The following is a 27,077-nucleotide window of genomic DNA, read 5'->3' as shown; positions in this document are numbered from 1 at the left end:
ATTCATAGCCACCATGCCTCAAGATGTCCATGCTGAGATCCAGATAAGAAATGTGTATCTCGTAGCCTCCAGATTAGAATCACAGGTGAACCTTCCAGTTCTGGATTATAGTTCATTCCAGATATAGTAAAGTTGACAACCAGGTATAGCCACTACAGACATTATCAAATGTGTTACGCATACCAGTAGAGATCAGAAAGTGAGACTCTGAAGTATAATATTTTGACATGGCAATTACATTAAATGAAAAACACCAGAAAAATAAAGAAATGAGTGTCAACAATAACAATCTGTGTTTTCAAATTGATTAACAATGAATATCAAGGAGCAGATAGATTGACATATAACACTGCTTACTTCTAACAAATTCTCCACCAATTGTTTGCATCATTTATATTTCTCTGAGAAATGAGTGAAATTTTCTAATATTTTTAGTGTTCTATTCTTTGCAATATTGATATTTGTCATGATCTCTTATTTTAATCATTTTAACAAATGATTAATAATAATTTCTTGTTTTATTTTTCAAGTTCTTATTCTTTTTTAATTTTTGAATATTTACTAGTAAATTTTAAATGGCATGAAAGGTAACTTCAATAACTGAATTATACTCAAAATATTTCACATCTTTTCTTTGTCTTGTTTTATTTCAAAGTTCTTTTGTAAAATACTGTTTTATACTATGAAAGTTTCATTCATTTAAACAATGTGTAGTGATAATATCAATTCACTACTACTGCTCTCCCAATACACTTAATGCTTCAACTTTATATTCCTTCCAGTTTTATATCCTTTTATTTATGTACTTTTACTGTTATTAACAATCCCTGAGTCCATTTAATGCTGTTCATATGTATATGAGTATGTTGGGTATCCACTAGGGTATTAGGAACCGATCCGTGGCCACTTCTAAAGGGAAGCATATATTTTACTTTCATCAGCTATCAACTGCTAATAATTCATCAGATAGGCATGTGACATCAGGGACACTTCTCCCATTCCAAACACACAGAAATGAAAACAATCATTTAAATTTTATTTATTATAGTAAAAAGGGACAGACAAAACCAAAATTATTCATAGAAAAATTTCACAAATAAATCGTATGTTGCATGTTTAATCACAGCAATATACCAAATTTGATATCACAGGTATATGAAGGGCAGTTCACTAAAACTTATTTTCAGACAAATAGCCAAAGAATTCTCACAATACTTTCAATTAAATATCCTATTTAATGATTTATGCCACAACAAGATAGATGTTTATTAAAATTATCTCAGGGTAGAATAAAAGTGATAATTTTTCCCCTGATCTAAAACATTTTTTTTCATATCATTTTCACTTTTTTTTTTATATTGTGGATGTGGATCAATTTGTGTTCATGCACAAACAAGCCATGAAGCATGTGTGAAAAACAAAGAACATCTTGCAGAAGTGAGGTGTCTCTTTCAACTATGTGGCAAGTCACATTACCTACCAAGCCATTTCTCAGGTCACATTAATGCTATAAAAGTCAAATAAAAAGACACAAAAATAATATGTACCTGGCACACATCGAGGCCCAAAGAATGCATTGAGCCCCCATGAATTGTAGTTATAAGTTGTGGTGAGCTACAATATGGGTGCTGGAGATTAAACCTAGGTCTTCTGCAAGAAGAGCATATGCCTTTATTCAGTAAGCAATCTTTTCTATTCCTGGCCCCATCCATCTCTTCAGAATTACATAAGATACTAAATTGCAATCTGTATTATTCATTGTATGGCCTTATAAAACTCACACATGCATTTATTCAACCACATGGCATAGATAGATAGATAGATAGATAGATAGATAGATAGATAGGGGAAAGTAGGATTTATTTTGAAATAAATCACTTTTGAATAGAAACCATAAGCATGACCATTTATCAACTATATCACTAAGCAGGTTTTCTTTTTTTTTTTCAGAAGTAAGTATGCTCATCTGTTTATTTTTATTTTTACAACATAGCATCTATTTGAGGCTACACAGAAAATAACCTAGACTTTAATATCAATTATCAGAATTGAAATATTTGAGACATTGGGCAGAGAAATAGACCTAATACATACTCAAATATCTCTAAAAATAAGACCTTATTTCAACAAATTACAGATTTCCATTACAACTTTGAAGCTAAAATCCTGAAAAAGAGATTGGGTAATAACTAAAATTATAGGAGTTATTCCAAGCCTACAAATTTTCTCATCATTTCTTTTATGAAATATATCTGTAGGTCAGAATACATCAAATAAGGAATAGTTGTATAGTTTCCAAAAGTTAGAAATAAGTGAATTGTAAAGAATATAGATATGAGATTACATAGCCCAACACCAGCATAAATCTAAGTATATTAAGTCCCCAAACAGGCAAACACGTATTTACAACTCATAATGAGAAGAACAAATGATATAGTAGAAACTGTGTTGACTTTGTGGAAATGTAAGAAGAAGCAGAAAGAATAAAAGATGGGTAATGAAAAAGACACAGCAAGCTACTGAGGACAGGGATTGGTGAATTAACTGGAGATTCTCTTCAAGGTTTTCTTCACAGCAACTTTGACATCCTTGTTCTGGAGACTGTAAATGAGGGGATTTAGCATGGGCACCAGAAATTTATAAAACACTGAGAAAAATTTTCCCTGACCCACAGTCTCAGCAGATGATGGTTTGACATAAGCAAGGAGCCCAGATCCATAGAAGAAACTAACAGTTATGATGTGGGACCCACAAGTGCCCAGGGTTTTGGACCAACCCTTTCCTGATGACATATGAAGAATATTCAAAAGGATCATAACATAAGAGATTGAGATGAGGAGGCAACATAAAATAATACCTGTACCCACCACAGCAGAGCTCACACGCTCATTGAGATAGGTGTTACTGCAAGAGATCCGAAGGAGAGGGAAGATGTCACACATGTAGTGGTTGATGATGTTGCTATTGCAAAAGTTGAGCCTAAACATTAAACCTGTGAGGATGATAGCAATAGCTAACCCCATCAAATATGACATAAACATCAGAAGAAACAGATCCTAGGTAACATGATAGCCTTGTACAGTAAAGGCTTACAGATGGCTACATAGCGATCATAAGCCATAGCTGTCAGCACATAACTCTCCGAGCTCACAAGAAAACAAAAGAAAAACAGCTGAGTCATGCATCCTTTGAAGGAAATGGTGTTCTTCTCTAAAAAGAAACTCATCAACATTTTGGGAGTAAAGACATATGAGTAACAAAAATCAATGAAAGACAAATTGAAGATGAAAAACTACATGGGGGTATGAAGGTTTGAATTCAAGAAAATGAGACTCATTAAGATCCAGTTTCCCATCACAGTGGCTGTGTAGTTCATCAAAAAGAGAACAAACAGGGACAATTGGAGTTCAGGTTGGTCTGTCAGTCCCATAAGAATAAATTCAGATACAAAAGAGTCATTTTCCATAATTATATCTTTTGTGTGTAACATCTGTAAGAACAGAAAGTGACACTACCAAACACCTTATCTTTGACTCCAGGATGATAAGTTAAAATTACTGTTTTACAACCTTGAGTTGCAGGAACACAGAGCAAGCCATAGAAAGATTCCCAGGAACTCATCTTAATTTTTCAGGAGTCTCTATTTCTTCTTTATACTAACTGCAATATGTTTATCTGTCCAGAAAGCATGCAAACAAACATCTGAATTAGTTATAGTAATTTCATCTCTTTCTTTTCTCTTTCCTATCAATTAAAATTGAAAAGAGCAATACATAAGAACTTTTATGACATACTTATAATTTATATACCTTTAGGTTGTAAGATACATAGCCAAGTAAAAGATGACTTTCTGCATATCTTCCTACTCCTGGAGCCTTCTTTAGTTTTGGAGCTCTTAGAACCTCCCTCTATACGAAACAGAGTATCCAATAATAAAAAAAAATTATGGATAGCACCACAAATTTGCTTATGAACTCCTAGAAGGGGTGCGCAGGGAATTTTCATTTCAGTTTCTTGGCCAATGTATTTTCACATACACAAAATAAATCCAACATAAGTCTCCAAAGCATTGCTTCACTCAAATAAGAATATCTATTTTGAGACCGAGATTTCTAAGAAAATCATTAGGATCACAAATAATTATTCTCTTTTTTATGACAACTTCCCTGCTGGATATGTGCCTAGAGAATCTTAAGCAGTGAGCTTGTGCCTGCATTCTGTGCTACAGAACTAATATTGGATCTTTTAAGATTCAAAAGTTTTACTTGATTATGATTTCCCACTAGGAATTCCTAGTCCCCTTTGCAGAGTTCTGAGCTTTCCCTTTGTCTTTCTCCTCTATGCTTTGTACAGCTCTCCAAGAAGAGTGTCCAGGGACATGCTCACCTGCCATTTGTAACTTTTCTATTATGTCTATCTTTGATTGCAGTTATGTACATTAGACTAGGTTTTTAACACTCTACAAAAATAAATTCTACAAAGACGTTGAAAAGATAGAAACAATCTCTCAAATCAGCCTGAGTTTACACTCACAGCTCTACTACTTTAGACTTACATGAGCTTTGATTATTTATAATGATACCTGCATATTCTTATATGCACGTCATATGTACAGGTTGTTATGGCTCAACTAACACATAGAGGCTGTTCTTTCTCCTGCACATTCTTCTTCAATTCCATGGTGTCTTCTCCCTACTTCTTCTCCCAAACTCACCAAACTTTAGTCCCACCTATTTCTTCTGCCCAGCTATTAGCTCTTGGCATTTATATTCACCAATGAGTATTAACTTGGGGGCAGGGTCTTAGGGGCTATGTGCAGACTTGGGTCTTGGGGGCCATCACTTAACATTATAATAAGCAGTAAAAGATGAAACATCAACAGTAGCCATTTCAGATTCCATATTCTCTATTGCTAGGAGTCTAAGCTACATTCATACGCATAGATTCCTGGGAGTTTCCATCATCCTAGGTTTTTAGCTTATCCCAGAGATTCCAGTTCTCTCTCCCTTCTAACTCCCAAACTTGATCCCTCCTGTTCATCTCCCTAACTTTCTTTCACCCAGTTCTCTCCCTCCAAATATCCCTGATGACTATTGTATTTCCCCTTCTCTTTGAGATTCATGTATCCTCCCCTGGGCTCTTCTTGTTACTTAGCTTCTTCCATTCTGGGGATTGTAGCATGGATATCCTATAACTTATGGATAACATCTACTTATAAGAGAATACTTATGTTTGTCTTTCTGCTTCTGGGTTACTTCACTCAGGATGATCTTTTCTAGTCCCATTCATTTGCTTGCAAATTTCATTACGTCCTGGATTTTAACAGTTGAGTAATATTTCATTGTGCAAATGTACCAAATTTTCATTATCCATTCTTTAGTAAGGGACATTTAGATTGTTTCCACTTTCTGGCTATTATGAATAAAGCTGCTATGAACATAGATGAACAAGTGTTCTTTTGACATGGTTGGACATTTTGAGGGTATGTGCCAAAGAAAGCAATTGCTGGATATTAAGGTAAATATAATCTCAATTTTCTGGGAAAAAAAACACTAAATTGATTTACACAGTGATTGTACAAGTTTGTATTCCCACCAATAATGGAGAAGTGTTCCCCTTGCTCCACATTCTTGCCAACATATTGTTGCTTGAAGTTTTGATCTTAGTCATTCTGACTTCTGTAAGATGCAATCTTGGAATCCTTTTCATTTATATTTCCATGATGACTAAGAATAATGAACATTTCTTTAAGTGGTTCCCAGACATTTGAAATTCCAGTGCCATGAATTCTCTGTTTAGATCTATACCCTACTTTTTAATAGGGTTATTTGGCTTGTTGATATCTAACTTCTTGAGTTTTATATATTTTGGATATCAGCCCACTGTCTGATGTGGGGTTGGAAAAGAACTTTTTCCATTCTGTAGGCTGCATTTTGTCCCTTTGATGGTTTTCATTGCCTTAGAGAAGTTTTTCAGTTTCTTGAGATAACATTTATTTATAGTTGACCTTAGTGCCAGAGATGTTGGTGCTCTGTTCAGAAAGTTGTCTCTTGTAACAATGCTTTAAAGGCTATCTCCACTTTCAATTCTATTATGTTTCTATTCTGTAGTGTTTCCAGTTTTATTGTGAGGTCTTTGATCCACTTGGATATGAGTTTCATACATGCTGAAAAATATTTGCATTCTTCTATACACATACGTACAGTTAGACTAGCACCATTTGTTGAAGATGCTGGGTTTTTTGTTTTTTTGGTTTTTTGGTTTTTTTTTGTTTTTGTTTTTGTTTTATTTTTTAACCATTATGTGGTTTTCACTTTTTTGTCCGAAATCAAGTGTTCATAGTTGTGTGGGTTTACTTCTGGTTCTTCATGTCTATTCCATTAACCAACCTGTTTGTTTTTATGCCAATACCGTGTCAATTTTACTAAAATTACTCTAAAGTACAGCTTGAAGTAAGGGATGATGGTACCTCCAGAAGTTCTTTTATAATAGTACAGGATTGTTGTAGCTATCCTGGGTGTTTTGTTTCTCCATATGAAGTTGAATATTATTCTTTCAGGATCTGTAAGTAATTGTGTTGCATTTTGATTGAAATTGCACTGACTCTGTATATTGCTTTTGGAAATCTGATCATTTTCATTGTTATCCTACAAATCCATGAGCATGGAAGATCATTTTCATATATCTTCTTCAATTTCTTTTTTTCGTGACTTGAAGTTCTTCCCATACTGGTTTTTAACTTCCTTTGTTACACCATGATATTTTATATCTTGTGGCTATCATGGAAGGTGTTGTTTCCCTAATTAATTTATCAACCCATTTATCATTTGTATAAAGGAGGGATACTTTTTTAATTATTTTTTTTTATCCAGCCACATTTTGAAGGTGTTTATCAACTATAGGAGTTCACTGGTACAATTTATTGCGATCACTTATGTTTATTATCATATCATCTGCATGTAGAAATACTTTGACTTCTTCCTTTCCAATTTTTATCTCCTCTGGTTGTCCTATTACTGTAGTTAAAACTTCAAGTACTATGATAAATGGATACAGACAGAGTTCAGGGCCTTATCTTGTCCTCAATGATAGTATAATTTCTTTAAGTTTCTCCTCATTTGATTTGATGTTGGCTATTGACTTGCTGTATATTGTCTTATTTTATTTCTGTTCTCTCTACAACTTTTAGCATTAAGTGGTGTTGGATTTTGTCAAAGGCCTTTTCAGCATCTAATGAGATGACAATGTGACTTCTGTCTTTTTGTTTGCTTATAAGATAGATTACACTGATAGATTTTAGCATGTTGAACCATGCCTGCATCTATGGGGTAAAGCATACTTGGTCATAGTGGATAATATTTTTGATGTATTCTTGAATTTGGTGTGACAGTATTTTATTGAGTACTTTTGCATCAATATTCACAAGAGAAATGGGTCTGAAATTCTCCTTCTCTGTGTAGTGTTTATATGGTTGGGTATCATAGTTCATAGACTGATTTTGGCAATATTCCCTCCATTTCTATTTTGTGGAAGACTTTGAGGAGTGTTGGTATTAGATCTTTTTAGAATGTCTGGTAGAATTCTGCACTAAAATCATCTGGCCCTAGCAACTTTTGGGCTGGAAAAAATAGATCTATAACTACTAAAGGAATAGAAGCAATAATCAAAGTTTGTAGAGATCTTATAGTAGCATTTTAAGAGAATATCTGAATGTTCTACAACAAAAAGAAGCAAGTGTGGACAAGAGCCGTATATGGCAGAAATTATTGTTTAGGAGTTATAGGTCTATTTAAATTGTTTGCCTGATCTTAATTTAACTTAGTAAGTAGTATCTATCAATAAAATCATCCATTTCATTTCATTTTTTTCAGTTCTATAGTGTATAGGTTTTTGAAGTAAGAACTATTGATTCTTTGGCTTCCCTCAGTGTCTGTTGTTATGTGTCCCTTTTCATTTCTGATTATGGTTTTGTTATTGTTGTTTGTTGGGTTTTTTGTTTTTGTCTTTTGGTTTGGGTTGTTTGTTTGATTGTTTGTATATTCCCTCTCTGCCTTTTAGTTAGTTTAGCTAAGGGTTTGTCTATCTTTTTTATTTTTTCAAAGAGCCAACTATTGGTATTATTGATTCTTTATATTGTTCTCTTTGTTTCTAATTTATTGGATTTGTCCCTGAGTTTGATAAATTTCTGCCATCTACTGCTCTGGTCTACACTTGCTTCTTTTTGTTGTAGAACATTCAGATATTCTGTTAAAATGCTAGTATAAAATCTCTCCAATATCTTTATGATGTCACTTAGTGCTATGAACTTTCTTCTCAGCACTGCTTTCATTGTGTCCCATAAGTTTGAGAAACCAATTAGACCAATTAAATTTGGAGCACGGAATTAAACAGACAGTTCTCAATAGAGGAATCTTGAATGGTGGAGAAGCTCTTTTAAAAATGTTAAACATCTTTAGTCATCAGGGAAATGCAAAACAAAGGACCCTGAGATTTCAGTTTACCCTAATCAGAAAGGCTAAGACTAACAAAGAAAGGAACAGCACATTCTGCAGAGGGTGTGAAAAAAGGGGATCACTATTGCTGGTGGGAGTGCAAACTTGTACAATCACTCTGAAAATTTGGCAGCTTCTCAGAAAATTGGAAATAGTTTTATCTAAAGAGCCAGCTATACTGTTCCTAGAAATATACTCAAAAGCTGCTCTACCATATCACAGGGACACATGCTGTACTATGTTCATAGCAGCTATATTCACAATAGTCAGAAACTAAATACCATCCAGATATCCCTTAACCAAAAACTGGATTCAGAAAATGTGGTTCATTGACACAATAGAATGCTATTCAGCTATTAAAAACAAGGGCATCAAGAATTTTGCAAGCAAATGGAAGGAACTAGAAAATAACATCCTGAGTGATGTAGCCCATATCTAAAGGGATGGTCATGGTATTTTCTCAATGATAAGTGGACATTAGCCATAAAGTCCAAAATACCCATGATAACACAGACCCAAAGAAATTAAACAAGAAGGAGAGCCCAAACAAAGCTGCTTGAATCACACTAAGAAGGGGAAACAAAATGGTTATAGGAGGCAGAGGGAGGGAGAGAACTTTGTGTGAGAGGGTAGAGGGAGTGGAATGGGGATTTAGGAGCAGGTGTGGGAGTGACAAGAGGGAGGCCCAGAAGGCCAGGAGAATTTAATGGAATTTGGCAGTTATGGGAGGAGGGGCTCTAGGGGGAGTAGCAAATCTCTAGGAAGTTCCAGAGACTGGGAAGAGGGAGCTGTCAGGAATCAATGCGGGTAACCTTAATCAAAGCACCTAACAGTGGGGACATATAATCTGAAGAGGTCAGTTCTGACAGCTATCAGGACCCTTGGTAGAGAGATAAGTCCACCAACCTACCCTCAAAATTTTCAACCCAATATTTGTCCTATCTAAAACAAGAAAAAAATACAGAGATGGAGCAGATAGATACTGAGAGAAAGGCCAACAAATGAGCATCCCAACTTGAAACCCATTCTATGGGCAAACACCAATCCTTTTTACTATTAATGATACTCTGTTATGTTTGCTAACATAACAGGAGCCTTGGAAAACTGTCCTCTGAGAGGTTCTACACAGCAGGTGACTGAAACTGATGCACACAACCACAGCCAAACATTGGATGGATACTTTTGGAAGAGGTGTCTGAAGTTTCAAAGGCCCTGAAAGGTAAGGAACCCCACAGAAGACCAACAGAGTCAACTAACCTGGACCCTGAGAGCTGTCAGAGACTGAGCCAACAACCAATACACCTACAAGACCTTAACAAAACCCTGATAGATATATAGTAGACATGCAGCTGAGTCTATGGAAACCTTGTATGGCCTTAGTGGGAGAGGATACACCTAATCTGACAGTTCTTGATGTGTCAAGGTAGAAGAATACCCAGGGTTGCTCCACTCCCTTAGGAAAGAGAAGGGAAGACGAGGGAGTTTGGGGAGAGGGAATCTGTGAGGGAGGGACTGGAAGTGACTGGGAGGAACTAGGAGGTGATTAAATAAATAAGTGAATAAATAAATAAATAAAATTACTGGTACAGTAAATGTATTTATTTATTTCCTCTTTAAAAACCTCTATTATCTTCAGACAATTGTATTTAAGGTCATTTTCTTGTGTTTCATCTGTGTTGGGATTCCCAGAGTTTGCTGTAGTAAGGTAGCTGGATCTTGGTGGATCCATAGTTCCCAGACTCTTATTAATTGTTTTCTTACACTGACTTTTAGCCATGTGATTGTTGCTGGTGCCAGTAGCCCTATGGAAATGCAGAGTTGTGGGCCAGAAAATGAAGTTCAGGGTTCTGGGTTCATCTCACTACTGCTGGCCTCTCTCCTGAAGTACTGGCAGACAGGAGATTGGGGAGCAGGAGGGGATGCAGGTTGGTCTCATATGGATATCACAAATGCCAAAAGTCATCTGAAATACAGGCAGGATGACAGAATTTTTTGAAAATTCGTATATTTGCAGACAAAATACTTTGTTCAAAGTAAGATATGTATTTCTTTAAAGTATACTTTGTAGAGTTTAATAAGCTAAGAGATTAATTTCTAAGATCATAGATGATAATTCCCTAGAAATGTGATTAATGTCAGAAAGCCCAATGTGGGGAACCAGTACATCAACATGCACAATCAGGAATCTTGTAAATAGTCACAGGAATCGGGATTCAAATATGTACACTAAATTCTTCAGAAGAGAACACAGTGTTTCACAGTAAATACAAATTGTGTTCACTGCTCAGGTGTGACATATGTAGATGAGGAGACAATGTGCACTTATGCACATTCCTGAGGTCATACTATGTAATAGTTTATAAATCTAAATTCAAGATCAGAACATCTATAGAAAGCAGCAAATGTTTGAAAACTGACAATTTAAGAAACATAGCTGTAACATTTTTATAGTCCTGTCTCCTATACTTAAGAGTTATTACCACATCCTTCATGTTTGTTCTGTCTAATGATGGAATACTTTAAAATGATATATACAGTTTGTTCCATTATTCAAAATATAGTCCTCTCAAATAAAATATTTTTATATTGTATTATTTTCAAATTAATATATCCATTGCTATTAATTAGATATTTGTTTCTAAATGCAATTTACTATATCATGCTTTCTTGTAGAAACAGCTACTATTTGGCAATTCTTCATCAAGAATTTAACAGCTAAACCTATGAATTCTTTAATAACCGTGATATGGAATTATTATGAATGAAAATGTTTGCTTAGCTTACATTTAACTTCAATTGAAAAATTGTCTATCTGGCTATAGAATACATTACACAGGTATACATTATAAAGAGAGAGGATCCAGACAGGAGTATAAGTAGGGAAGAACTAAGAGGAGCAAAGAAAGAGGAAACCACAAACAGGATATATTATGTGAGGCAGAAAAAGTGACTAAACCATGTAAATTAATCTACTTATCAACTTATATATATTTCATAATTTATGGGTGTAGAAATTTTTTAAGCAAATTGGAATATTATATCACATAGTTGAGGATTAAATAATTTGTGTATGTATCCTAACTGAGACATTACCGCGGGGTCAGTATCATCCTTGTCCTATGCAGCTTATTCCACTCCTATGGTAACCATGATTCTACTTTCCATTTCTGTGACTTCAATAAATGCAGAAAGATAAGTATTGCCTGTTCTCGCATGTGCATCTAAAACATGTTTACCCATTACAGAATTGTGGGGAAATCTCAATCAACTTATTCAATCACACTAATTTGAAACTGCTAACAAGTTGTAGCCTCCCTCGAGGTCATAAATATCTACTTAGTATAAAGAACCTTTAAGAAGGGATTAAAATTAACTCAATTATCTGTCTAAGTAGATTAGAAAAGTTACTTTCTGTAGGACATTTATAAGATAATTTTGTTGTTGTTTCTGCTGCTGCTACTTTGTTGTTGTTGTTGTTGTTTTTGTATTAAGTCTTCATTTCATGATTGGTTCCTTGAAAATCTGTTACTAAGTAATTGGTTTACTGACATAGTTGATTTTTCATATTTTAGGTTTTTGTCTTTTGTAATCCTACAAAGCTACAGATTTTAAGTGATAAACTAAATGATAAACATTTTGTTTTAAAAAATATTTCTATGTATTTTTTTTTCTTACAAAGTAGATTCTAAGACTTTTCCTCTATGGATATAAACACAATATTTTCTCAAGTTTGACTCTTGAAATTATTTCTCTTGTTAATAATTCATTTTTATAACCCAGCCAGTGGACAGAAGCAGCTGATCCCTGTTGGAATAGGGAAGGCTGAAAGAAGCAGAGGCGAAGAGCTATCCTATAGGAGGACCAGTAGTCTCAATTAATCTGGACCCCAAGATCTCTCAAACACTGGACCACCAAACAGACAGCATATATCAGCTAATATGATACCCCCAACACACATACAGTAGAAGACTTCCAGATCTGTGTTCATTCAGAAATGATGCACTTAACCCTCAAGGGACTAGAAGCCCCAGGGAGTTTAGAGGTCAGGTGGGGTGGGGGGTGAGGGCATCCACGATGGGAGAAGGTATGGGATGTGGAGCAGTCTGAGGGTGGATGGGGGAATGGAATGTGGAGTGATAAAAATAAATTAATTTAATGAAAAATAAAATAAATAATTATGGGTATACATTCTCAATGTGATTTAATTTGCTGGAGAAAATTAAAAATTATACATCTTTGAAGAAAACAAATTCAAACTCTGCTTAGAGGACTACAACCACAGTTTACAAAAGTGATCACTCAAAGGTTTACAATTTCATATAAATTTTACTAACATGACATTGCAACAATGAAAAATTCAGTAATATATCTTTAAATGTGCTTAACAGTTTCAGAACCAATAGAGTTTAGGTAAATATATTTGGTTCACTTAAACAATATTCAAGGAGAAGAAACTCCAAGAAGTTTCACATCTTATTAACAAATTAAAAACAATATAGAAAAATAGAGTAGTTTCAAAGAAAAAAATTAAATTTCAGTTATCTGTATTTTTAAATGTTCATAATGATAAATATAAAAGATAATGTAATGCATAATTTTTTAGAACATTCATCATGTGTTGTGACATTTTAATAAAATTACATATGCAATGCTAATTTTCACATTTTAGGTGTGAAATACAGATAAGATAGAAATCAGAAAAGTTTCAAAATATCAAATATGAGAGTTATTTACAATGAATGCTCTAATCACAGCATAAAATTTTGGTTTTGTTCTTTAAGTTGATTGCCTTACCCTTTAAAACACATATTCATACAATGTATTTTGTTCATATTCACTTCTGTGTTCCTTAGTTTCAACTTTCAACTAGCACAACCCAGAGTTATCTAAGGAGGGAGTCTTAAGGAAGAACTTCCTATATCAGATTGGCCAGTGGGCATGTCTATAATGAACTGCCTTGATTGTTATTTGATATAGGAAGACACAACCCATTTTAGCCACCACAAACAATATGAATGAGAAAAAAGCTCTAAGAGAGTAAGCAAGCAAGATATGATACATTTTTTCTCTTTATTCGTGATTCAGGGTACAATATGACTTGCTTTATAAGTTCCTGCATTAACTTCTTCAAATGAGGGGCTGTATGAAGCTTTAAATGAGAATGTCCTCCTAGTTGCTGGCATTTGAACATATGGACCTGAGTTGTTAACACTGTTTTGAGAAGACTAAGTGATGTGTCCTTGATGAAATAATTATATCACTTGGAAGTAGGCTTAAATCCCTGCTTAGTTTTTCTGTTTTGCTTTATTCTTGTAGTTTAAGATATAAGATCTCAGTTTTCTGCTCCTGCTGTGACACCTGGGACCTGTTTCCATGCTGTCTCCATCATTATAAACATAACACCTCTGTAAGCATAGCTATGATAAACTCTTCCTTCTACAAGTTATGTGGAGCATGGTATTTTATCACAACAACAACAACAACAACAACAACAAAAACATAGCTAATGCACTATCTATCTCCAAAACCTTTTTTCCCTTTTTCCTTTTCATTAATTACTTTGTTTACATTCAAATATTGTCCCATTTTAGTCTCTCCTTCATGAACAATCCACACCTATCCCTTTACCACTAAGAGAATGCTCCCTGACCCACCTACCAACTCCCTCCTCACCCCTCAAGCAACCACCTTCTTGGGGCATCAAGCTTCAACAGGACCAAGTGTCGCCCCTCCCACTGAGGTCAGATAAGGAATTTATCTACTACATATGTAGCTAGAGTCATGAACCAACCTATATATACTCTTTGGTTGGTAGTTTAGTCCCTGGGAGCTCAAGAGGTCCAGATAACTGACACGGTTCTTATTCCTATGGGGTTGTAATCCCCTTCAGCTCCTTCAGTTCTTCCTCTAACTCTTCCATTGGCGTCCCTAGGCTCAGTGCATTGGTTAGCTGTTAGTATATGCTTCTGTACTAGTCAAACGCTGGCAGAACTTCTCAGAGGACAGTCATACTAGTTTCTTGTCTGCAAGCACATCTTAGCATCAACAATAGTATTGGGATTTGGTGTCTGTGGATGGGATGGATTCCAAGGTAGGGTGGTCTCTGGGTGGCCTTTCCTTCAGTCTCTGCTCCATTTTTGCCCCTGTGTTTCTTTTAGACAGGAAGAATTCAGGGTTAAAAATGTTGAAATGTATCGGTGGCCCTATACCTAAATTGGGGCCCATGGTTATGTACTGGAGATGGTCTCTTCAGGTTCTATCCCCTTTTATTCAGATTCTATCTATTAGGCATTTCAGCTAATGTCATCCCCACTGGTTCTTGGGAGCCCTGGAGCCTGGGACTTTCTAGTGATTCCATCCCCTGTTCTCCAAGCCCCAGTGCTACATATTTCTTTTAATTCTTTTGACCTTCTGGACTTCTCTCTTATCTCTTCTCATACCTGATTCTTTCTGCATTTTTCCCCCTGCTTCCCCTCTCCCACTCAGATCCTTCCCTCCCTCTGCCTCTGTCAGGAAGGAGGAATAAAATAATCTCCAAAACCTTTTATCTTGAGAAACTAAAATATTTGCATATTAAACATTTAGGATTCCCTAAACCATTCTCACCTAGGAAAATGTCAGCTCTCCATAAGCACCAAAACTAATTCTTCTGCTTTATTACTAGTCCCAAGAGTATCAGGTCAAATACAGACATCTACAAGAAAGGAATATTAAGGGGGTAAACATTGGCTGAGATAGTATGGCTCTGGATTGGAAACTTAACAACTTTCTACAATATAGTATGTTCTAATCAGTCTCCCAGTCTTATAGAATCTCTAATATAGATACATTTTTTTTCTTGGAACTTCAGTTTATGCAACTTAACTTACATCAAAGATGGTGTATAGAACTTTTGTTGGGTATGCATTACTTAATCCAAAAACACTAGATGTTAATACTGGCCATTCTTATTTTGTGATACAAAAGACAGAGCACATGTCATGAAGTAGACTCATGGTTGATGTGTTATAGTGAACTATCTGATGTGCAAGCCATAAATGTAATACAAGAAGCATTCCCAGAGTTGTCTTTTAATCTGCAAGATTTTGTTTGCAACCAATAGAGAGTTTAATTTGAATATAAGTTAATTTATAAATTCACACATAAGTACACACATACATACACACACACAATTTTTTTCTTAATGAAAAAAATTCATTAATTGGAAGATACAAAGATGTCATAGGTTTGCAAGTATTTTATTGAAAAGTTTTCATCTACATCTATAAGAGAAATTAGTCTGTAATTTTTGTAGGATTTTTGGGTAGTTTAGGTATTAGTGTAACTGTGGCTTTGTTAACAGAATTAGACAATATTCCTTCAGTTTCTATTTTGTGGAATAATTTGAGGAATATTCTCTAAATGAAGAATTCTTCATTGAATCCACGAGGCCCTGGGCTTTTCAATTCAAGACTATAAAGGCCAGAAGGCACTGGGCAAATGAGCTGCAGCCTCTAACACCCCAGAGATAATAGCCTAGACCACTATACTCAGTGAAATTTTCAATCACCATAGATGGAGAAAATGAAGCATGTCATAATAAAACCAAATTTAATCAATATTTTCATACAAATCCAGCTATGCAGAAGACACAAAAAAGTAAACTCCAAAATAAAGAAATTAACTACAACCATGAAAACACAGGAAATAACCTCTCATAAGTAAAATCAAAGAACAGTAGCAAACACACACAAACACACACACACACACACACACACACACAGAAAGAGAGAGAGAGAGAGACAGAGACAGGGACACCAATATCAATAACTATCAAAACAACAAAATAGCAAGAATAAACAAATGCTAATTGATATCTCACAACATCAATGGTCTCAATTTGCCCAATAAAAGACACAAAGTATCAGAGTGGGTGCAAACACAGGATTCATACATTTTTTTTGATGGATCTAAGAAACACATTTCAAAATCAAGGATAGTTATTACCTCAGGTTTTTGGGTTGGAAAAAGATATTCCAAGTTAATAGAATGAAGAAGAAAGTGAAACCATTTTAATTTGAAACACAATAGACTTCAAACCAAAAATAATCCAGATACAGAATGACACTAAAAAAATCACCAAAAGCAAATAAATAAATAAATAAATAAATAAATAAATAAATAAAAATAAAAAATCAAGGTGATGTTGTGTCCTCCTCGTCCAGCAAGAAAGATGCAACTACACGAGCTCTTTTTTTGTAGTTTATTTCAGGAAACTTTTAGCAATGCTTCTCTCTCCTGCTCTCTCCTGCCTGCTTCTCCTCCTGCTCTAATCTTATGTCTTCTGCAGCTCCTGCCTCTCTGGAGTTTACTTAAGCTCCACCTCCTGGCCCACCCTCGGCTGTTGAGTACTCCCAAGCTTAGCCAATCCTAATGGGCCATGTAGCAAAAGCAGACAGATCACCAGATGTAGAAGCAACCAATAGCAGTAGCTTAGAAAAATAAGGGCTTCGTTTAAGAGGCCTCTCTCTTGGGGCTCGGCTCTCCACAGTTCCCCCTTCTAGTCTTTAAACGGAAACAGGCAAGAGTAGAGGTCTGATCTCTGGTGAATAAATTGAGGACATTGTACAGGCTCTTCGCCAGGTGTCAGCCACCCAGTCCAAGCCAGACTTGTCTGATACCATTTTTCCAGAGGCAGGAATGAATGGGAGAATTAGGGAAAGGACAGTATCAACCTGCATCAATCAGACATGTTCTTCTTGAGACCACTAGCAGCAAACAGTGTATCCCAAGTGCAGTGCTCAGCCTTACAGCCTGAATGTGATGGACGATCACTGATACATGACTGTTAGCCATGCCTGTGGGAACTGTCTTGCCTCAATGGCCATAAATTCTTGCACAATCATGGCTGCATTCCTTCTCTGAGTGAACCTGATCCTACATATATACCACAGGCCCACAAGGCAGACCAGCAATAGGAGACCAACCAACCTAAAGGCAAAAATGAAACATCTAAACTTCTATTGGTACTAAAAAGGCGAAGAAACACTCGAGCATTATGTCATATCAGCATTGGTCTTGGAAACACCGACAGAATCCTCCATCTCGGCTCCAGAAGAAGAAGGGTGCACAGGGCTCTCAGGCATGATCTCTCCATTCTGTGTAGCACACTTCCTTGTCAATCGCTCGGAGACCCAAATGGGATCTCGGTGGTCCTGTGGAAATACACAAACAGAGCCTCTCGCCCACATCAATATCAGATCCAGGCCATGCCATGAACCTGTCAGAATATCTTTCCACTTCATAAATCCCTTCAAGGAACTTCTGCTGCACTGATGAGAATCCGCAGCAGAAAGGCCATCTACATCCAAATTTAAAAAATTTTAAGGTAAAAAGAGCAAGAGCAATTCTTTCTTTCTGGGTACGGTCTTGGCCAATTCCCCCTTTTTGTTTTTGTAAAACTTCTTTAAGAGTGTGATGTGCACACTCCACGATGCCCTGCCCTTGAGGATTATATGGCATTCCATAGGAAACATGAACTTCTATCTGTTTACAAAATGACATAAAGGTTTGAGCTGTATAGGCAGGTCTATTATCTAATTTTAGCTGCTGGGGTTTGCCCCAAGCAGCCCATGTCTCTAGGCAATGCGAGATGACATTGTATGTTTTTTCTCTACTCAAAGGGGTGGCATGAATGATCCCAGAACACATATCTACAGATACATGAACATATTTTAAAGTTCGAAATTCAGAAACATGTGTCACATCTATCTGTCAGATCTTAAGGGGAGACAAGCCCTGTGGATTGACACCCATGTCATGGGGATGATGATGGATTATACATTGAGGACAATCTAAGACCACCTGTTGGACATCAGCTCAAGACAGATGAAATTTTTGTTGTAATGTCTTAGCATTTACATGAAAATTTTGATGGAACTGTTTAGCCATTTCCATAGAAGAACTCATGAAAATGTACTCCATCTTAGTCCACCGATCCACAATCTCATTTCCTCTATCTAAAGGTCCTGGCAACCCGGTATGAGCCCAAATATGTTGAATAAAAAATAGATTTTTCTCTGTTAAATTAATTTCTGTAAATTCTCAAATAACATACAAATGGTACTATTAATTTTAATGGGGCCAGCAGTTTCAAGAATTTTAACAGCGTTAACAACATAAGCCAAATCAGATATCAAATTAAAAGCAAATTGTCAATTTTTAAAAACTTCAATTACTATTTTTAATTTAAATACTTGAGGAGAGCCCGGTGGGAATTGACACAACACGGGCTTTTGTTTCTCTACCAAATAGGTCCCACAGCCTGTTTTAGAACCATCAGTAAACACATTTGGGGCCTCTGTTATAGGGGCAGCTGACGTAATCTTTGGAAAGATAACAGGATGCTCTCTAGAGAAGGACTGAGCATCTTGAAAAACTGGGCAGGCGAGCTGGAGCTCTGACCTCATCGCTCGCCAAACCTCTGGGTAAAAGGAGAGTCCTGGACCCCCACTGTTGATTGGATTATGGGGGGGATGCTGACAGCATGTAGCCTGGGGGGCCTTTTTCAGTCTCCGGCCCCCCTTTTCTTCTGTTTCTTCTTAAGGGAGCTTTTCTCTATCTTCTCAATTAGATCTTGTAATTCTTTATCTGTATCAGACCAATCTGTGTCTGAGTTACCCTTTCCTGATTTTACTGACCACTCTTTCAGCTGTTCTAATGTGGCTTTCCCCACTATCTCATACACCTTAGAACTAACAGGTCTAACTATAGACTGAAGATTTGTTCTAAACAGTCAAATTGAAACATTTCTTCCCTTAAGATACAATGTTGGTTCTGTTCTCTCTGTACTCCGCACTCTTGGTAAAAGGCCATCCATTTAAGGAACATGGGTGAGGGGAACACAGTCTTGACCATTTCCTTCCATTCCCTGAGGGTGAGAGCCTGGTGGGCAAAGCCCTCAAGGATGGGCTCTACACAGGGTGAATGAGAGCCATCTTCTGCCACTGTTTTCTTTAGTTCTCTAAGGTCTTGGGCTTCCTAAGGATACCAAGCTGTTGCCAGGGTTAACATTAACCAGAAACAGGTGGCTAGTATCTCCCAAGCTAAATTCACCTACCCCCGCATAGGGCTGGGTGCTGAAGGCAGCTCTTCCACGGCCTTACAACAGCACTGATCCTCTAAACAGTTCCTAACGAGCTTCTACACAGGTCTTAACAGCTCTTGAAGAGTCAGAAAAATTGAGTTTGATAATAACAGCTCTGGGAGAGCCACAAAAATTGAATACAAAGCACCCATGGTTATTTTTGTTACTTTTACTTTTGTTTTTTTGTTTTTTTGTTTTTAACTTTTCTTTTACTTTCAGTTCGCTACTCTGCAAAACTTTATTGCTCCTTCCTGGAGACTTTATTTTATTGTCTCTACTCTCGAGGTCCTTATTGCCTCTACTTCCAAGGTCTTTATTGCCTCTTCTTCTGAGGTCCTTATCATCCCACTTACCTGGGAACTTACCAGCCGGCTTACCCTGACTGCAAAAGGTTCTGAGTCTCAAGAGGTTTTTTCTTCCCGGTCTGTCCAGGCCTCCAACTGTTACTTTTCTTTTACTTTCTCCCGGTCCAGACCTCCAACTGTTGCGAGGTTTTTCTTTTCTTTTTCCCCGTATGGGCCACCAGTTGTTGCGTCCTCCTTGTCCAGCAAGAAAGACACAACTACATGAGCTCTTCTTTTGCAGTTTATTTCAGGAAACTTTTAGCAATGCTTCTCTCTCCTGCTCTCTCCTGCCTGCTTCTCCTCCTGCTCTAATCTTATGTCTTCTGTCTCTTACCTCTCTGGAGCTTACTTAAGCTCTGCCTCCCGGCCCACCCTTGGCTGTTGAGTACTCCCAAGCTTAGCCAATCCCAATGGGCCATGTAGCAAAAGCAGATAGATCACCAGATATAGAAGCAACCAATAGCAGTAGCTTAGCCAAATAAGGGCTTTGTTTACGAGGCCTCTCTCTCGGGGCTCAGCTCTCCACAAGGTGATATTTCAACTATTAAAATCTATGTCTCAAACACAAGGACAGCCTAGTTTTTAAAATAAATACCACTACAACTTAAATTACTTAGGGGACCACACAAATTGATAGTGGGAGACTTCAGTACCTCATTCTCACCAAAGATATGTCATCCAGGCAAAAATTAAACAGAGAAATGCTAGACAGAACAGAAGTTATCAACTAAAAGCACCTAATATATGTACAAAACATTTTACCAAAACACAAAAGAATATTCCTTCTTCTATATACCTCGTCAGGCTTTCTCCAAAATTAGTGTATACTCAGAAACAAAGCATGTCTCAGGGGATCCAGGAAAACTGAAATTACTTCCTTCTTCCTATCAGATCACCGTGGAAATTTAAACCCAAGAGAAACAACAGAAAGCTTACAAACTGATGGAAACTGAACAACTCTCTATAGAATGCGAAAGAGGTGATGACAGAAATAAAGAATAATTAAAGACTTTCTACAGTTGTGGGTTGTTTGTTTGTTTGTTTGTTTGTTTGTTTGTTTTGAGACAAGGTTTCTCTGTGTAGCCCTGGCTGTCCTGGAACTCACTCTGTAGACCAGACTGGCCTCAAACCCAGAAATGCTCCTGCCTCTGCCTCCCAAGTGCTGGGATTAAAGGTGTGAGCCACCACTGCAAGACGGACTTTCTACAGTTGAATGAAAAATAATATATGAAATGCCCAAACTTATGGGTCACAAGGAAAATAGTTTTGAGCAAAAAGTTCATAGCACTAAATACCTACTTAAAAATTGGACAGATCTTATATGGGCAAATTATAGTTTAATTCAAGCAGAGTTATTGTATCTAAAGTAACTATTAACATGAAATGGTTGTTTTCCTCTGTGTCTAGGGTAAATATTAGAATGAATTGTTATTTTGACCTTGAAGTACTTTAACCCTGAATCATTGTAGAAAACAGTGAATGTTTTATGCCATCTACAGTATTTTTCTGAAGAAGCTTTACAGCCTTTTCATGACTTAGTCAAAAGATAATCCTTGCACACTTGAAATGTTTACATTAATGGATACATCAAACAGTGCACACTAAGGATTAAAGTGACAGAGGAATAATGTTTTCCTTCATAAATGATATAGATTATATTAGGAGCTTTGATGTGAGGAAATTGTTTTACTGAACCTCCCTGCTGCATGCAAGGCCACATTTCATTGAGGAATGACTGTCTTCCTTTGATTATCCTGAGTGACCCACAATACCAACATGCTAAAGAAACACTTAAAAATGCAGGAGGATGTAGAGAAAGAGGAACAATCCTCCTTTGTTAGTGGGATTGCAAACTGGTGCAACCACTCTGAAAATAAATCTGGTGATTCCTCGGAAAATTGGAAATACTTGTACCTGAAGACCCAGCTATACTACCCCTGGATTTATACCCAAAAAAGCTTTATAATATCACATGGACATATGTTCTACTTTTTTCATAATAGCCTTATTTATAATACCCAGAAGCTGGAAACAACCCAGATGTCCCTCAGCAGAAGAATGGATGTAGAAAATGTTGCACATTTACACAATGGAATACTACTCAGCTATTAAAAACAAGTGTATCATGTATTTTTCAGGCAAACGGATGGAACTAAAAAGTATCATCCCAGATGAGTGAGGTAACAGAGACCCAAAAAGACATACATACTCTCTGATAAGTGTATTTTACGCAAAACATTCAGAATATCATAAATCTGTTGTGTGTCGTTGAAATAGGTTCTGCTAGCTGGGCTGCATTTTCTGGTCTAAGGTGCCTAGCCCTGCAAAGACAGGGTATGCCAGGGTGTGGGTATAGCCATGGAGGTCTGTTGTGGTAATTCTCTAACTGAAATAAGCCTGGGCAATGAAAATACAAGTCAGTTAATATGAGTGCATGCTTAGATTGGGCAGATCTACCACTACATTACCATCTTCCCCATATAAGAGGCCCCTTAAAACTTGTGGTTTTTCCAGGCAAGTTTCTTCAGCTCTACTTTCCTTCTTCCTCCTCCTCAGTCGTCCTCTCTCTGTCCTTTTCTCCCAAAACCTTCAGCTCTACTTTCCCTTCTTTCTCTGCTCACTCACAGGCTCTAGCCTTTATTTATAAATTAAGGTGGGAATAAGGTTTACAGGAAATCACCTGAGTGCTGACTCATTCCTTGTTTGTAGGCCCTCACAAGAAAATAGAATTAACATCAAATACAATTAGTCCCAGGTCTATCAACAACACTTCCCCCTTTCTGTCCAATTAAAAGACTATTTTATCTTAGATATAATTGAAAACAACAATGACCAATTTGTAATGTATAAAGTACAAGAGACCTAATACCCAGTCCATCATCTTTGTTAATTAAATAGAACCTCTGTCATCCATCCTATCTTAAAAGACTTATAATTATATACCTTACTCATGTCCTGGCTTTAGATTGTAAGCCATCTGAAAACTGTCCTTTCAAATATATATTATCTTTCTCAATGCTAAACAGCTTGATTGACTATGAGACTACCAGTCTTCAACCTGTCAATAATCAAAGAATGACTAACATATGAAAAACACAAAATATAACATCAAAACTTAGCCAATTTATAGACTATTGACCACTTGGACAATCCCTTATACATAAAAAAGTTGAAGCATTGGTCTTCAGCCTTCTGGTCCAGGATCATCTGACAGACTTTTGTAATGCAGAATTTTGAAGGGCTTATTACCCATTCTTGGCAGAGATTATCAGTCAACTATTCAGCATAGTATGACCTTTTTCTGGACAGTATTGTGTCTGCAGATGAAACGAGGCAATTCTTGCTTAGTGGCTCTCCTACCACAACCAGAGCAACTCCAGTTGATGCTCAATTTCTTTTTTGACTCCAAGAAAGCGAATACTGTCAGAAGTAGACTTGTCTCAACAACAAGTCACATTCTGTGGACTTCTAACGTTTTTTGTAAACCAATTACCTATATGAAGTAATATAGACTGCTTTCTGTTACCTGATCTCAGCCATTTCTAATTAAAATAACTGAAAACACCCTAACAATTCACTCAGACCCATGAATTTCCTATTTGGCCCTTAACTCACAGGCTTAAACATCTCAGATCTATTCATAATAACAGCAATAGAAGGACTGGGTCTAAGCTCTCCATTTCAAAATTTTTAATATCAATAGAAGAATTTCATACCAATGAAAACCTTTGATTTTGCATCAAATTATCTACCATTTAAGAAATTATGATTTCAGCTTAGTAACACTTAAAGAGATTTCTACAAAATAAGATTATGGTTATGTAATCAATTCTAGATAATCCTCCCTGTTCCAATTATGATCATTTTTACATTCCCTAGAAAGACAACCTATAATAACCACCTGTAGCCCCAAAGCCTAGGGAACTGGGACAATGACTCTTCATTACTTCTTCAAGCTGAATATGGGCATTGAGATATTTTTGAAGAGAGGGGGAAGGGTAGGGAAAATGGGAGAGTTGGTTGGCCATAAGGCCACACCAACAATTGTATTAGTCTCTGATGTCTCTGTCCTGACTGGTTACAGATGAAAAACCAAGACATCAGGAGTTCAGGAAGGTCAGTTTAGCATGTCTGACAATGAAATTCACCAAGGCTGTATATTCTGTAATATATAAACCTCAAAACAAAATTTTAGTGTCATCAAGATAACCTTTTTGTTTAATTTTCTGGAATCTAGTTCTTCAGGGGGTCTCCCTCTGTAAAATCTGATATATATAACTCTGGAAATACCTTAATCACCTTTTCCAAAAACACAAGGACAAAATCTTTCTCCCAAATCAGCATATCCTTCAGCTGGTAATCAGTAAAACCTGTAACTTGTCCTCGGTCCCACAGGAACAGTAAAACAACCACAATACTTAAAATGACACACATTTTAGCCTATTTAGGCCTTTCTAAATTGTCATGTCTAGATATTAACCCAAAATTCCCACAGAGTCCATGTTAGAGAATATGAGTCTCCTGTAGACTTTATTATACCATCTTTAAAACAATTGATTCACTCTTCCATCTATACCTGCTTATAAGAAAGAGGCAGCATGTCAAACCAGGATTTAAACCTCAAATTCCCATGGAGCTCATGCTAAACAGAATATGAATATCTTGTAAGACTTATTAGAGCAATATATCTTTATACCATCTTTAAAGCAACTAATTCAAGCTTCCAGATAATTTTTAATTGTTAAGCTCTCTGCCTATAGAACAGCCATCTTGTTATACTATCTGTCTATTATACTCTCTACCTGGAGCCCTAGACATTTATTTAATTAATAATTATAATATCTATCTGTTATACTCTCTACCTGGAGCCACAGACTTCTATTAATTAATACCTGTTTGTAGCAGGTGATTATCAATGCTCTCTCTACTTGGAGTCAGTGACTAATATTCCTACCTTGTTCTGAACTGCAGGTGAAATTTTCTATCTTTAAGTATCAAAAGTTTACATTTCTCCCTTTATATCATTGAATTACCTGATCTGGAGGCCTTTGTATCTTTGTCTCCCAATTCTTTAGTCACAGGGAAGAAATGAGTGTAGACAAAGACAGGCATTGCCTGTGTCCCTGTTTGGGGATGGGGGAGGCAGGGCAGGGAGCAAAGGATATGGGGAAAGAAACATGGAAAGGCTCTCCTGAGCATAGATGCCTCTCTGCCATTCTCTGTAGGCCACTAAAATACAGCTTTGAATCTACAGTGCTGCAGCCTATATTATTGCCCATGCCCCATTCTGGAGGTGGGGGTGGGGGCAGTGAATTTTTATCTCAGGTTAGTTGAGTTCAAATCAATATATTGGGCTGAAATTTGCTGCAGTAATTATCCAACCAAAATTAGCCCAGCAATGAAAATACAACTCAATTAATAAAAATACATACTAGTGCCTAGATTGGACAGATCTACCACTATACTACCATCTTCCCCATATAAGAGACCCCTTAAAATTTGTGGTTTCTCCAGGCCAGCTGCTTCAGCTCCATTTTCCTTCTTCCTCCTCCTCAGTCATCCTCTCTCTCTCTCTCTCTCTCTCTCTCTCTCTCTCTCTCTCTCTCTCTCTCTCTCTCTCTCTCTTCTTTTCTCCCAAAACCTTCAGCTCCACATTCCCCTCTTTTTCTGCCCAATCACAGGTTCTAGCCTTTATCTATAAATTAAGGTGGGAAGAAGGTTTACAGGAAATCACCTGAGTCCTTACTCATTCCTTGTTCACAACCCCTCATAGAAAAACAGAATTAACATCAATTACAATTAGCCCCAGGGCTATCCACAACAGAGGAACTCCACTCTCTCAGAGGAAAAGGGGAGGGGAGTGAGTGAAGGATCTATGAGAGAGGAGATCAGGAGTGAGGCCAGTGATTGAGATATAAAGTGAATAAATGCATAAATAAATAAATAAATAAATAAATAGAAACACTTAAAATTTTTCAACATCCTTAGGCATCAACAAATTTCAAATCAAACTACTATACGAATTTACCTATCATAATAGCTAAGGTTAATAACACAAGTGACCACTCATGTTGGCAAAAGTGTGGAGTAAGGAGAACACTCCAACATTGCTTGTGAGAGAGCAAAGTTGTTCAGCCTCTGGAAATCAATATGCTGATTCCTTAGAACATTTAGAGTCAATCTACCTCAAGATCCAATTATACCACTCCTGGGTAACCAAAGTGTCCCTTTGGAATATTCATTGCTGCTCTATTCACAGGAGCCACAAATTGGAAACAATTTAGATGTCCTTCAACAGAAAATTCATAAAGAAAATATGCATTTACACAATGGAGCATTATTCAATTGTCAAAACATGACATCGTAAAATTAACAGGATAATGGTTAGAATTGTGAAAAAATCCAGAAACAAAAGAATAAATATGGTATGCATTCTATTTATGTGAATATTAGTCATTAAATAAATAATAACCAAGTAAAATCTATACACCAAAAGAGGTTATCTGTAGGGGATAACACTAGAGGGATACATAGAACTTCCTGGGAGAGAGGAATAGAATAGACTATTCTGTGTGGATTGGTGGAGGGGAAATTGGAATGGTAGAATCAGGTAGAGAGGTGTAAGAAATATGGGGAGAAACAAGTGTAATTGAGGAGCACTTGAGTGGTGGAAGAGATGTCTAGTGCAGTGGAAACTTCCTTTTTTTATAGGTAAACTGTGCAACATGTAGATGTTTTTCTTTCTTTCTTTCTTTTATTAGATATCTTCTTTATTCACATTTCAAATGTTATCTCCTTTCCTCCTTTTCCTCCAAAAATCCAGATCCAATTCCCTCTACCCCTGCTGACCAACCCACCCATTCCTGTTTCCCTGTCATGGCATTCCTCTACACTGGAGTATCCAGCCTTCACAGGACCAAGGGCTTCTCTTCTCACTGATGTCCAACAAGGCCATCTTCTGCTATATAAATAGCTGGAGCCTTGAGTCCCTCCATGAGTACTCTTTCGTTGCTTGTTTATTCCCTGGGAGCTCTGAGGATACTGGTTTGTTCATATTGTTCTTCTTTCTATGTGGTTACAAACCCCTTGAGCTCCTTCAGTCCTGTCTCTAGCTCC

General features: G+C 36.7%; 1 pseudogene; it reads right to left on the bottom strand.

Moving 5' to 3' along the window:
- Window positions 1–2,540: 2,540 nt before the first annotated feature.
- On the bottom strand, window positions 2,541–3,466 carry LOC116072862 (annotated as a pseudogene).
- Window positions 3,467–27,077: the final 23,611 nt, after the last annotated feature.

The sequence above is a fragment of the Mastomys coucha genome, unplaced genomic scaffold (genome assembly GCF_008632895.1).
Source record: "Mastomys coucha isolate ucsf_1 unplaced genomic scaffold, UCSF_Mcou_1 pScaffold23, whole genome shotgun sequence".
Classification (NCBI taxonomy): domain Eukaryota; kingdom Metazoa; phylum Chordata; class Mammalia; order Rodentia; family Muridae; genus Mastomys; species Mastomys coucha.
The sequence above is the reverse complement of the archived record's forward strand: the minus strand, read 5'-3'. Positions and strand labels throughout refer to the sequence as shown.